A 14,072-nucleotide genomic window follows, 5' to 3' on the forward strand; every position below is an offset into this window, starting at 1 on the left:
AAAAAAAAGTTGATCATGTTTGCTTATTTCTATGGTATAAATACACAGTGGCCTGTTTCAGTCAACCAATGTGAGGTCATTGAAAGTAGAGCTGGAAAGATAAATGCAATGAGCCCTTACCAGCCGGCACCAGCACACTCCAAAACACTACACACCCCAAACAAGCATATGTTTTATAGACTCTCATGTGCCAGGGTGGACAAGCAAGAAAATTCTAAGTCGTAATACTTATCAAACACTTACTATGTACGTGAGCAAGGTGCTAATTACTCTATATACGTCATTTAGCACTTTGAAGTAAGGGCCACTATACCCAGGTTTCACTGAATAGGTAATTGGGCCCAAACATAATTAGGTAACTTGCTCAAATCCGATAGCTACTAAATAGTGAAACTGAGATACAAATCCACATGAGTCTATTGCTCACTTCTACGCTCTATTTTTAGCTTCTGTGTTCTAATGCCTCTCTTAGAAAACATGCTCGTTTGAGAGCATCAAAAGGGGTACTGAATAGACTTGGGATCTGAGAATCAAAGAAATGCTTTAAAAGGCAGTTACAGCTGAAACCTTGAATATTAATGAGTTCTGTGACAGAGACTCCCATGTCTGTTTCCTATAGGGTCTATGAATAGACTGGAGTTCCCGTTTCCCTTGTAATTAGGATTAGTGTCATATATCCTTCAGGCCTGGTTCAGAGATTCTTCATTCTCTCCCTTTCCCCTGCGCCACTGAAAGGGGGCATCTCCAAGGACCAGAGGGCAGGGGAGCCATGGAGACAGAGGGAGCCTAGGTTCCCAGATGGCCATGATGAAGGCTTACCAATGAGGAAGCCATCATTGGACTGTGAAGCAAATGAGAAATGCACTCTTACTGCATTGAATCTCTTGAGGATTTTGAATTTATATTTTCATGGCAGCCAGAAATATCTTGCCTACTGCAAAGAGTAAGCCAGACAAAAAAGGCAGAGTGAGGAGAGGAACAGGGATCTAAGCAGAAGAAACAGAGTGACCTAAAGGTTAGAACCATGTTTGAGGTACTGATATAGAGTCCACGTAAGAGGAACAAAGAAGTGAGATGTAAAGTTTGAAAGGTAAACAGAGCCGTAACATTCAAGTCTTGAAACCATTTTGGGGACTTCAATTTTATTTTAAGAGCATGAGCAAGCCATTAAAGGGGTTGACAAAGTGGAAAACCAGGATCAAATGCATGCATTAGAAATTCCCTCTGACTGCAGTAGGAGAGCAAATTACAGAGGGCTGAGACTGCACCCAGGGAAGCAGGTGCACAGACCAGTGCAGTAGCCTAGGGAGAGCCTGATGGTAGCCTGCCGTCAGATGACAGCAGTGGAGATGGAGAAAAGTCAACAGATGGGAGAGTTTCTTAAAAATTAGAGCCTCCAGGACTTAATCCCCCAGACACCAGTTTCACTACAGAGACATAAGCCACAGCAGGATCACCCTTGTCTAACCATCTCTTCTGCCATGACAGATTATTTCCAGAGACAGAATCAACAGTATGAACTAGCACCAGACATAATGCAGATTCTATACCCATCAGGATTTTCTTAGTTGTGAATAATAAAACCTAACTCTAGCTAGTTTATTAAAGGACACTGGGTCATTCACAGAATGTTCTGGAGGGTTCTCCAGCCAGGAATAAGGGCAACATCACGCCCCAAGGCTGTTTCATTGGAGACATCGCTGCCCCAATGCTGGCTTGAGGCCCCACAGCTGTGCCTCCACCATGGCCACGCTGGGGACAGATTCCGCTACTTTGGAAAGGCAGATGTAATAATTGCCGTTCTCCAAGCCTCAGTGATTTTCCCTCAGGTGCCTTTTTCTTAGTAGCACTAGCTTCCAGCTCGAAGTGTGGGGAGGACACCCTGATTGCAAACATCAAGGTCACACACCCAAACCCTGGCTACAAGGGAAGATGGGAAAACAATTATTTTTTGTCTTTTATACTGACAAGCATTGACCTATATAAGGCAGGAAATTCCTCAAACACGGAAGTGTGCTGGAAGATGCCGGATGGTCAGAAAGAACAGGAAGGGTTCACCTGGCAGAGTGATCTTCCAGGAACAATTAGATCTGAAGTCTTAATTGGTCTACATAAAAGCAAAGAATTAACAGGGCCAGAAACCCAGAATGGTCAAACATGAACTGAATTCACCTCAAAACAATCAAGAAACTAAGAAGGGATAACCAATATCAAGACACAAATCCACTCCGAGTCTTCAAAATACAGGCTCTGCCTTTATCTAATAAATGCATTTTTCAAACTATCTTTAAAGTAAATTAATAGAAAATCTAACAAGATTGACTACCAAAAGCCACCCTATGAGGAATCCTTACACAAAGCAAACAATTACTGCTTACAATGTTTCAAACCCTTGTTGATTATATTGGTTTACTCAAAGTAGGACGCAAGTATTCAATAAACAAAGCAGACCGAAAATGATAGTGGTTATTAATGATGCAAAGAATATCTGGTGAAGGATCATATGTCTGTGGTTGGAACCTACAACCTGGTTCTATAAGAAAAAGTCACATGAGGTCCCTCTCCAGCAAAGTGCAAAGGGTCACACGGTCCCCTGAAAATGTAACTGTTGGAAAAGAGAAAAATCCTATTATAACTGTGTAGCCTTGAATTAATTCCCAATTTACTGAAACCTCCAACATCTAAGTCATGTAATACTTTAGAACACCTTTCATATACAAAATCCTGGGCCAGGAAGACACTAATGGGAAGAGAGACAATTAACATAGTCTCTGCCCTTAAGGAACCCAAACTCTAGTGGACGAGTCTTAATACATAGACAACAATTATAGTACATGGACTAAGGACCCAATGGCTATGATAGAGATCAAAGTGGTATTCTGGGTCCAGAAGGAGAAAGCATTAACTCTGGGGGGACCAGAGCTGGCTAAAGGGAGATGGTGGCATCTGAGCTGGGTTTGAAAGATGAGACAGTGTGGAACAGGCCTAAAGGCCACTCCAGCGCGAACATGCAAAGTTGCAGGAGTATAGGTCCTGGCTGGGAATGACCAAGAGGGCTATATCTATAGCACCAGGGACCAGGCAGGAGGGGTGGGTGGACTATGGGTCTGGAAAGGCAGGCAGAGACCAGATGGTTGAGGACCAAGAGTAGGGTGATGTTCAACCGGGGCACATTTGAGGGCAGAGCTGTGATGCTGGGAACACAAGTGTAAAATGTCCCAGCTTCTCGGCAAACTGAGATGCATGGCCATCAGTACCACCCCATGGATATTTTTCTCTTAACCAGGGGAGTCAGCTGATATTTTTGAACGCAGCAGTGCTGTGGGTCATGGCTGTGAGTGGGATGGTCACTGAGCAGCAGTGAAGCACACAGCCTGGAGGGAAGCTGTGGGAGGTCACTGTAATGGTTTAGTTGAAAAATGAGACCCTGCCGGGGCAGAAGCAACGAGGACAGGATTAGGGAAGGAGACCCAGAGGAGGTATTGCACAGGGATAGATTTGTAACCAGTCGGCTGAGTGTGCTCACATATATGGTCAAGTACAGGTTAGGACACACACAGTTTCAGAGCAGGGTCTAAGGAGGAGATGACTTCCACAGTCTGAACCCTCTAATGATGAACTTTCAAACTACACACGGGGGAGTCTATCCTTAGCTACTTGCCTCTAAAACATAAGCCGAAGTATCAGATTTAGCAATACAAAGCTCTCCATATTGTAGAAATCAGGAGTCAGCCAGCAGAATTTCCTGCCCAAAAGTGTCCTTCTCACCTGCCAGTCATCAATACCTGAAATGCCCCATTTATGATTAATTCCTTTGGATCTCAGAGATTGCTTTTGGCTTCAGCTCTTCTCAACTAGAATTGAAATGCCCTTGGAAGGGAAAATTCCTTAAATTCTTATCAGCCCTATTCAATGTATACCTCTCTTACCATCCTTAGTTTCTTCCTTAGTATCCATACAGAAGTCTTTATTCTTTGTTCTCCTTTCCCGGTTTCTAATCTTCCTGGGGGCAGAGACCATGTCTTATTCACATTTTGGGTCCCAGCAACTAACATCATGCCTTGTCTAGTGCACAGTAAATGTTAAATGCCAGTTTACCACTCGAGAGCTGTAAAATCTTAGACAAACTCACTGAGTTCCCCTACCTCTAACCACCTATGACATGAGTGCATTATAATCTAGCTCCCGAGTTGTGGAGAGACTTGTTTGGGAACATCCTGAAACATACTGGAACATAATCTATAAATCATGTGCAAATAGGAATCAGTATTGACATGTTTCCAGCAACTAAGTGTGTAGACAGAAGAACAGGAGCACAGCTTTTTCGTGAAGCAGCCGTGAGAGAAGGGCCTGAAGTTCGATAGGGGCCCCAGAGGATGGGAGCCAGGATGAAACACAGGCTGGCATCACAGGGTGGTATATGTAATTCATCTTCCTTGGATGCTGAGCCAAAGAGGAAATGTCACACTGCCCTGCCTCCAGAGCCATCCTCAAGGGGGGGGGGGGGAGGACACTAAGACTTCTGAGCCCTTAGACCCCAGCTTCCCAGATAAACTCTGCATCCCTGGGCCACTTCATCTGCAACTTCTCCTTGTCAGGATTTACTATTCATGTGTCAGCTGCGTGGCCCAATTGCGATGTTATTTTCATTTGCTGGGTTTTAGTTGTTTATCCAGGTTTCTTCATCTGCCTCTCTTTGAATTTGTTATCTAAATATATATCTGCTGAGCTTGAATTATTTTTACTTCTTTTCCTTCTAGCTCCCTGGCCAATTTTGAAAGCTGCCTCTCTAAACAGTCAATTTACAAGTGGGTGATTTGGAACATCTTTAAGCAAAGCTCAGTCTCATTATTTTTATAAACCCCCCTCCTTCCTTTCCGTTCTCCTCCTCAAGAAACACCAACTCCATAAAAATCATGCATAGTGTAAGGGGCACAGAGACATAATGAAGCAAACCATGGAAAATGTGGTTGGGAGAACTATTTACAGGAGCAGATGGCAGGTCGGAAGAAAAGAATGCTGGCACCAAGGATGTCTCTTGAGACAGGCAGTGCCCACCTCTGAAAACTATGCGATAGAACAGTGACTTATAAACAGTGGTCTTTGGAGGAACATTCCAAGTCTGGGGACAGTGAAGCCCCTGGGGGACAAAATGTCAATATAGAGAAGATGCTTCAGTCATCACACTGTCTACACTGCATGCCCCCTGAGAGGAGACAGTGCTGTTCCTCAGTGCCAGCACCTTTCTTTAGGAGAATCTGTAAGCTCAGCTGAGGCTGTAAGGATGGCCACACTGAAGCTTAAGTTAGCTCTCAGGCCATCTGTTAGCATTTATCTGGGTCAGTGATACTTAAGAATTTAACAAGTTAGATGGAAAATTGTCTAGCTTAATTTGGGATGTTTCCCACTTTTTCCTGTTAGAGAATCATCTGTAACCCACTTTTGGTATATGTGCCTGAATCCCTGGATTAAGGGCCTCTGGCAATCTATTCAAGTTTAAGAAGGAGCTTCCTTAGGGACATAAAATTGTTTTGATTTGTTTTGTTTTGTTTTAAATCTAATTGTCTGGAAATCCACAAAAACTCCATTTGCTATTGCACTGGGGAAACCAGACCACAATGAAATATAATATTTCCAGAAGAAAACATTTGGATCTAAAATAAGGGATCAGGAAGAACAAACCAGTGAAGTGAAGAGAAAAATCTGTCTCTGAAAGCGCCACCCACACGGTGAGTACTGAATAGGCACAGGCCCTGGATGTGGATGTAGGGCTGGAAACTAGCAAGTTATGCAGATCCGCATGACGGCGCAGGCTTGTCTCCACAACAGCGAGGTTCACCCCGCCTTTCAACTTGAGTTTGACTCGGAAGGGGGCTTGTCTCAGTGGGTGAAAAACTGCCCAGATCATGCACAGCTATTAACCAACCAAAGGAATTCACTTCCAGAAGCAAAAGAGCAGATTTTAAAATCCTAGCTTTGTTCTTTTATAATAATTGGGTTGGGAGGAGGAAGAGGAGGAGGCGAGAGAGGGAGAGAGAGGGAGAGAAAGAGGGAGGGAGAGTCCTAGCATTAAACCCCAGCTCTGTGACACTCTGCAAGTTCCTAAGCTTCCCTGAACCCCAGTTTCTGTATATTTAAGAAGGAAAATGAGACCTTCGCTGCAAAACACTGGCAGGATCAAGTGTGAGCTAGTATTTGTAAAGTACCTGGCATACAGAATAAGGGGCAATGGGGGATGATGATGGTAATGATGACTGATGACAGCAACAACACTGATGGAGGGGAGCAGGGAAAGAGAAGGTGGAGGAGGAAGGCGAAGGAAAACAGATCTAACTCTTTAGAAAGAGGGGGAGTAGCAATCTCTATAAAAGTAAGTCAAAGTTATCTAAAGAGAAAAAGCAAGATAGACAGAATTCAGTGTAAACAGAAGCTTCTTTTTAATTCAATTTCCTTCTAGCTCTCCGAAAAAGATTTTTAAATGCCCAAATGAGATAGATGAATACGTTACACGTTTAAAGATATGTTTCGAACTCTTGAGAATGCCCCCAAACATAGAGTTCTTTATTTTTTTAATGGCAAGTTGCTCTATTTTATGAATCCTCAAAAGCCTTGGGTTCAATTCAGTTCCAAAACCGGTTAACAAAGTCACACTATGTATCAGGCATCGTACTAAGCTCTAGGCATCCAAAAGTCTATAGAAAACAGAAAACAGGAGTCTAACTTGGATGGGGAAAAACAGATTGAGAGTCCACTGAAAAGAATGCCATATGGTGAGGCCACAAAATTACTACCAGAAAAATGCAATTGGAGCACAGATAAAATAGCATTTAACTCTCTGGTGGATATGGGACTCTTCACTGAGAAAGTAACATTTGCACTGGGCCTGGAGTGTGGACTGAAGGGAGTGGGCAAAGCAGAGAGGGAGAAACCCACCAAGGAGAGGGAACTGAAAGACCAAGATAGCAAAGTGGATGTTGATCAGGTCTGTATTTTATTTTTTTAAAAGATTTTATTTATTTATTTGTCAGAGAGAGAGAGAGAGACTGAGCAAGCAGAGGGAGAAGCAGGGTCACCAGTGAGCAAGGAGCCCAATGTGGGACTCAATCTCAGGACCCTGGGATCAAGACCTGGGCAGAAGGCAGATGCTTAACCAACTGAGCCACCCAAGCATCGTGATCAGGTCTGTATTTTAGAATGATAACCCTGGAGGTAGTATTTGAGACGAACCATGCTGGGGTGCCAGGAGACAGCAAACCAACCAATAGCACCTGCAATATTTCAGGTGAGAAACAAAAAAGCCAAACTGTCAGTGGCAGAAGATTCTGCATAAATCCAAACATAAATCGTAAAAAAGTATATCACCCAAAGAATGGTATGACTCCCCAAATTACTAGCCATTTAGTCATCAAATCCATGAGATCCAAATCAAAATTTGAGATCAAGCTTTTTTTTTTTTAAGTTTTTATTTATTTATTTATTTGAGAGAGACAGAGAGAGAGCATGAGCAGGAGAGGCAGAGGGAGAGGGAGAGGGAATCTCAAGCAGACTCCACAGTGAGCCAGCATGGGGCTCAATCTCACAATCCTGAGATCACGACCTGAGCCAAAACCAAGAGTCAGATGCTTAACCGACTGCGCCACCCAGTGCCCTGAGACCAAGCTTTTTTCTATCATTTTCTCCATCTCTGCATCTGTGTTGGGGTCCCCCATCCACCACCCTATTATTATAGGCACCCACTGCCCATGTGGTGTTCCATGGGGGCTTGGGAAGTCCATACACAGGGAACCCCCAAGCTTTAGACTTTCCTGTTCTCAAATTCTTGAATAATTCTTGAAAAACTTAAACAGCTTGTCTACCTAGGGACCCATACTCTTATCCTTCTAAGGAGAATTGGCTGGTTCAAATATCTCCATACTGAAATGTTCATGGGCATTTGTGGTATTTTAGCAATTGCCTTCTAGAAACATGCACTGGCCTGAAAAATGACTCCAGGGCTGGAATTTTCAGCATGTTGATATGTCACAGTCAGGGCAAGAGAAGGGAAAATGAATAATTTGAAGCAGAGAGCCACATTAGCACCCCTCAGATAATCACACTTCCCAGCGCTTTCCTGATTCACAGCTATGTGTAAGCAGCTGCTGTAGGAAAAAGAAAATCTATCATTGATTCTAAACACACACAAAAAGGAATATAAAGGGTAAAGATTATTTTTTTGTCTATTTAAATGTATGTTCACAAGTCCCATATGGGGAAGGGAAGACTGAGTGTGCTTGATGTGTTGCATGATTTACAAATGTGTTTTATTTTTTCCCCTGCTGTGACGACTAAGGTGTTACTACAGCCTCCTGAGTTTGGGGTGGGGGGACTGGGTGAAACCATGATTGCAAACGTAGTGTTCACAAAAAGTCTGGCAATTTCATAAGTACAGAGTCATTGTGATGCCAAAGCCAATGCTGCAAAGTGGTGTGGCAGATCCAAGAAGCACAGTAAAGGCTCATCTCTCCACTCAGCACTCACTCCTGCAAATACACACGGAGCTCCCACAATGTGCAAGACAACAAGAGGCACCAAAATGCACAGCCCTTCATTCTCCCCCCTCAGAGGATTTCAAACCTATTAAAGAGCCCAGGAAATACAGGCATAAAATAAAAATTCACAAAGTGGCCATCTCAAAATAGTGGGAAGAGTGCTAAGGCAATAATAAAGAAACCTGGATTCAAGTTTGATATTTATGTGCTATGTGTGAACTCCTGGACAACCCATTAAGTCTCTTCTCTCATCTATAAGAGAGTCCAAATATGTCAAGGATGGAAAATAGATTTCAAGTTAAGTGCAGACTCTAGCCAATCAATAGTGACTTCCTAGAGCAATGTGATGATATGGATTCTGAAATACACCTGGGTTCAGTGGGAAAAGTGCCATTTCTGATCAGCAATGACTACCATGAGTTAAAGGGGAGACTGTTAGGGAGGGAGAGCCATATATATGCCATCCCCTTGACTAGATCACCGTAAGGTGGATGGCCCTGGTTCACTTTCAATCTGCTCACACAAACTTACTGAATACTTTAACATGGTTGACGCTGTGCTATGGACTGAGACACCATTAAGCCTATGATACAGACTGTGATCAAAAAGCTCATAATACATTATAAATACAGACCCATGTCCATCTATAATGCAATGTGATTAAGTGCTGTATTATATGGGTAAATACAAAGGATTATATGAACATAAAAGAGAGAACATGCTGTTCTGGGGAGTGATATTCAGGACTGACCTTGAAGGATGATAAGGAGATTCTAAGCAGAAAGGCCCATGTTTGAATGCTTTTCATATTCAGGAAACAACAAAGAGTCCAGAGTAGGTAGACTATTAGGTGTTTGGTCAAGACTAGTAAGAAACCAAGCGGGAAAGTTAAATTGGGCCAGTCTGACGTAAGCTTTGTAGGACAGAATAACAAGTTTGAACTTATCTTGCAGGCAACAAGGATTTACAAAAGATTGTTAGAGAGTTACATATGTGAGTTTGTGTTTTAGAATCATCCTTCCAGGGATGGCTGGGTGGCTCAGTTGGTTAAGCATCTGCCTTTGGCTCAGATCATGATCCCACGGGCCTGGGACCAAGTCCAGCATTGGGCTTCCTGCTCAGCAAGGAGTCTGCTTCTCCCTCTCCATCTGCCTCCTCCTACCCCCTCATGCTCTGTCTCTGTCTCTCTGTCTCTCTGTCTCTCTCAAATAAATAAAATCTTTTAAAAAATTAAATTAAATCAGAGTCATCCTTCCAGTGCCAGAGTGAAGGTCACCTACAAGTGGTGTGGGGGTCAAATTTCCACAACTTTCCAACAAGTTCCATTCTTCTTTGCAAGAAGAATTCTGCAAAAGCCTATATGAAAGAGGGGTCAGATTAAAGCCAGGAGTTGCAATAAGTCTCTGTGGGAAAGACAAAGGTAAAATCAGCACAGTGAATGCAAGAAAATTTCAGAAATATGAGAGGCCACAGAAGCCAAGGGTGATCAGGGAAGGCTTCCTGAAGAAGGTAATACTGAAGTTAGGAGGGGATGAGTCGGTCCCCCCTAAGTCGTAAAGATGCTAGCAGTGAGATGTGGTCAGAATTCAAGCCATGTGGTCCTTAATCCTACCTAATTTCTGCTAAACCCATGTTTCTGTGTGCTGCAGTATCAGCTAGAGCAGCATTTCCGGTGTCCACCACAGATCTACCAGATGTACTACGGTGAAGAGAATAAAGGTCTCCATAAGCAAAGACATTTCAGGACATTTAAAAAAAATGTTAAATAGAGTTTGTTCCTGGAGGACCTTCCTCTAACATGCCAATGTACATATGACCCTCCAAGAGAGGATAACAGAAATGGAATGTCTCCCAAACTCAATTAAATGCAGGACGTGGTTGTCAGGAGCTGCCTCATGGGGTGAGTGTCACACAGAGCACATTTTGGTAGCCCAGAACCAATTGCCTGAAAACACCTATGGATTTTTTTTTAAAGATCTTCCAATTTGAGAGGACATCTTCACTTTATTCTTATCATCAATCTCCTGCAAAGAAATCATTTTTCTTTGGAGTCTCAGAAGAGATCATATTTCATAGGGTAACAAACCACGTGCGGAGAGGAAATTCAAGCCCACAGAAATCAGTGAACATAAGGAATGAGTTGCTAGGGAGGTGACTGAGACAAAGCACACAACCAATGTGGTCGACAACACCTACAGAATTGCTATTTCTAGAGAGGTTTGGGGCTGGAGGAAAGCGGTAAGAGGAACAGGAAGCCAAGTGTAGGATGAACCAAAAACACTAAGGAGGACCTTTCCTGTTCCTGAAATTCCTTTATAGGCTTTCAAAATTGGATTTGCCTCTTATCATCAGTTATTTCTCTGTACCTATGCTAGTTTTCCAAATGCTAACATCTCTGGTCTGTCCATCAAAATGGTCAATTTGGGAGAAGACTTTGGGACAGTTACCTTCATATCCAACTTCTTAGCAGTATTGAGAGCTGTCTGTCCAAAGCCAAAGCCAGGTCACAGGGAGCTTTGAGAGGATTAGAGATAGGCATGCGCTCGGGCTTACTGAGTCACAGTGCCTTTGTAGAAATTAGTAAAAGAAAATTCTTTCTTCAGGCAAAAAATCCCTGTGCAAGAGCATGTGGCTTTTGGGCAGAGTACCAACTGAGTGAGAGCTCCCACTCCTCTTCACAGCCGGTCACCCCTATGCAGGCACAATCTGAATAATGATGCTCTGTCTCTGTCTTCCCATGTGCTTTCCATGGTAAATCCTTTGAAACAAGATGGTCTTCCTCTTTCTTCTAGTTCAACAGACCCTAATCAGAACAGTGTCCTCTGGAAACTGCAAAGCTAGGACCAGCATGATGAACTGAACTAAGATACATACCAGTCCTTTCAGCGCTGGCTTAGCCACTGACTGGATAAACTGACTCTGGGCAAACTATTTTACCTCATGGGATTTTACAGATTGTGAAAATGGCCAAAATTCCCTGCGGTGCCTCCCATCAAGCCATGAAATATGTTTCTCTACCTCCTGAGCATGGGCCAGCCTTGTGACTTGTTTTGATCGATAAAAGGCATTGGAAGCAAATGTCAAGTCAGTTCTGAATCTAGGGCTCAAGAGGTCTTGCACACTTTCAAACACTTCCACTCAGGCTCTTAGAACCCTTCCCAGCCACCCTATGAACAAGCCCAGGCTAGCCTGCTGGGATAGGAGATGCCACGTGGAACAGAGGTGAGCTGTCTCAGCTGAGGCTCTCCCAAACCAGCCAGGCCCCAGCTGACCTGGTAGCTAACCACAGACCATAAGTGAACCCAGCCCAGAAAAGCTGGATCCAGCCTAGGTAACCAACCAGTAGAATCCTGAGCTAAATAAATGATCACTATTTTATGCTACTAAATTTCAAGTGGCTTGTTAGATGACTACAGAAAATTGATACATGGGTTTGTGGCTTCTTTATTTGCAAATTGAGGTTAATCCCTAAAATTCATTCTAGTTAGAAGATTCTATGAAAACAATAGGTTGTTCAATCTAGTTATCACTGCGGATCTCCTTTTTGTTGTTGGAATTTCCAGGAAGGAAGGGAACAAGGTTGTCAGCAGAAGCCCCTTTCCAGGCTCCTCTCGAGTTTCTTTCTCCATATCCCACTTGCCAAAAAAAAACCCAAAAAAGTCTGGACTTAGGTAAAGACAGACTTTATTTGGAAGGATGATTGCAAGAGGGAGGGAAGGGACTGTTACAACAGGGAGACTGTAGCAACAGAGAAAGTTCTGACCATGAGATTCTACAAATGTCTCAAAAGCCAGGCAAAAAAAGTTTATATTATCTTATAAAGAGGAGTGCACAAGGCTGGAGAGAACTGGATGTGAGTAACTGGGATGAAGGGCTATATTACTGGGACTACTGATCAGGGAATATTTTCCCTGCAGGCAGTCTATGCACAGGACAATAAGGAGGAGCCTTTATGCTGGCTCAGGCTGATGAGTTCAAGGGCCTGGGGAAGGAGAAAAGCTTAACTAAGTTCAGTCAAGGCAAGGTAGCAAGTTTTCTTTTCTTTTTTGAAGTAAATCATGACAAGATGGAGATTTCCTCTATGTATCTATCAGAGCGTATTAATACTGATGCCTTAGTATTACTAATAGCTACTACCATTTACTGAGCACCTACCATGTTGCAGGCACTGTGATGCATACATTTTGTTTTCTCTACTCCTCATAAAAGCACAGTGAGGTAGCTACTACTATGCCCATTTTATAGCTGTGTCAGATTGATGAGTATGGAGTTAAGTTATTTGCCCAAGATGAATACTTATTAACACTCAAATCCAGGTGTATTTAGACCAAAAGATGCTCTTTCCACTACACAGTCTGGCAGTGGGTACAAACAAGTCCACTAATCATTTATGAAGCAAAGAATGGTAATTTGGAGGGTCTGTGTCTGACCTTGTCATAGGTAACCAAGAGAAGTTATATATAGTTATATAAGGAAGAGAAGCTCCCTGCAAAAACTATTTCCCTAGTCACAGGTGAATGGGGAAGATCTCTTACCCAACACCATTTTCTAAGAGCACAAGGCTCCAGTAAAAGTCAACGCTCTCATGACCAACTCACCCAGGCCTATTTATTCAGTCTACTCCTGCATCTGTAGATAATCTCACAAACTTGAGACAACCAGGACCTCCCCTTTTCTTCTCTTACCCATGTGTCATTAAATGTCCTTTCTCTGGTGCATCCTCCCTTTGGAAGTCTCCCTTCTGTGACTCTTTGGTTATGTGAAGCCCTAGTTATTAAGTGTATATTTAAGACCTGTGGAGGTGTAGGTAGAGACAGAAATAGGCATGCAAGATGTATACCACAGAAGCCTAATCACTGCTCACTAGAATCCCCAGTAATGTTCTCTGGCTCACCAGCAGCTTATTCTCAATTCATCACCTTTAGCTTCCTGATTTTCCATGGGTAAATGGAAACCCAACACAGTTTTAGGTTTCAGTTTGTAGGCAACTAGATAATATTTCTCAGTCCTGGAATAATAACAAGAACCCTTAGGTGGAAAGGTCTGCAATAATACAACTGTTGGTCATGTTTGCTCAGCTCAGCAAGTCAGAGAAGTGTCTAGAGCAGTAGGACCTCATTGCCCTTCTCCAGTCCAGCCTGAACTTGGATGCATGACTGACGTACACAAAGATAATCACTCCAGTTATGTCACTTCTTTCGTCAAAATCTTTGAACACATTCCCTATACCTATGCCATGTCTATAAACTGGTGTGCGTAAGACTCAAGGCCTCTCTCTAAACTGCCCCAATCCAATATTTCAACTCTATCTCTCATTAACCTCCTATACCTATACCTCAGACTCTCAAATCATCCTTTAGAACTGCCATCCATTTTTATACAATTTTGAGAAAATGAAACAGACCCATGTCCATATGTATATATATGGTGTGATGCTGTCTTTTTAAAAATCAATTACCAAAACAAAAAAAGTCAACTACCTGTTTTGTGGACCCATGTCAAGAGTGTATTTGGAATAGACAGATCACCCTCAATTAAAATTGT

This window comes from Ursus maritimus, unplaced genomic scaffold (assembly GCF_017311325.1).
Source record: "Ursus maritimus isolate PB19 unplaced genomic scaffold, ASM1731132v1 scaffold_16, whole genome shotgun sequence".
NCBI lineage: Eukaryota > Metazoa > Chordata > Mammalia > Carnivora > Ursidae > Ursus > Ursus maritimus.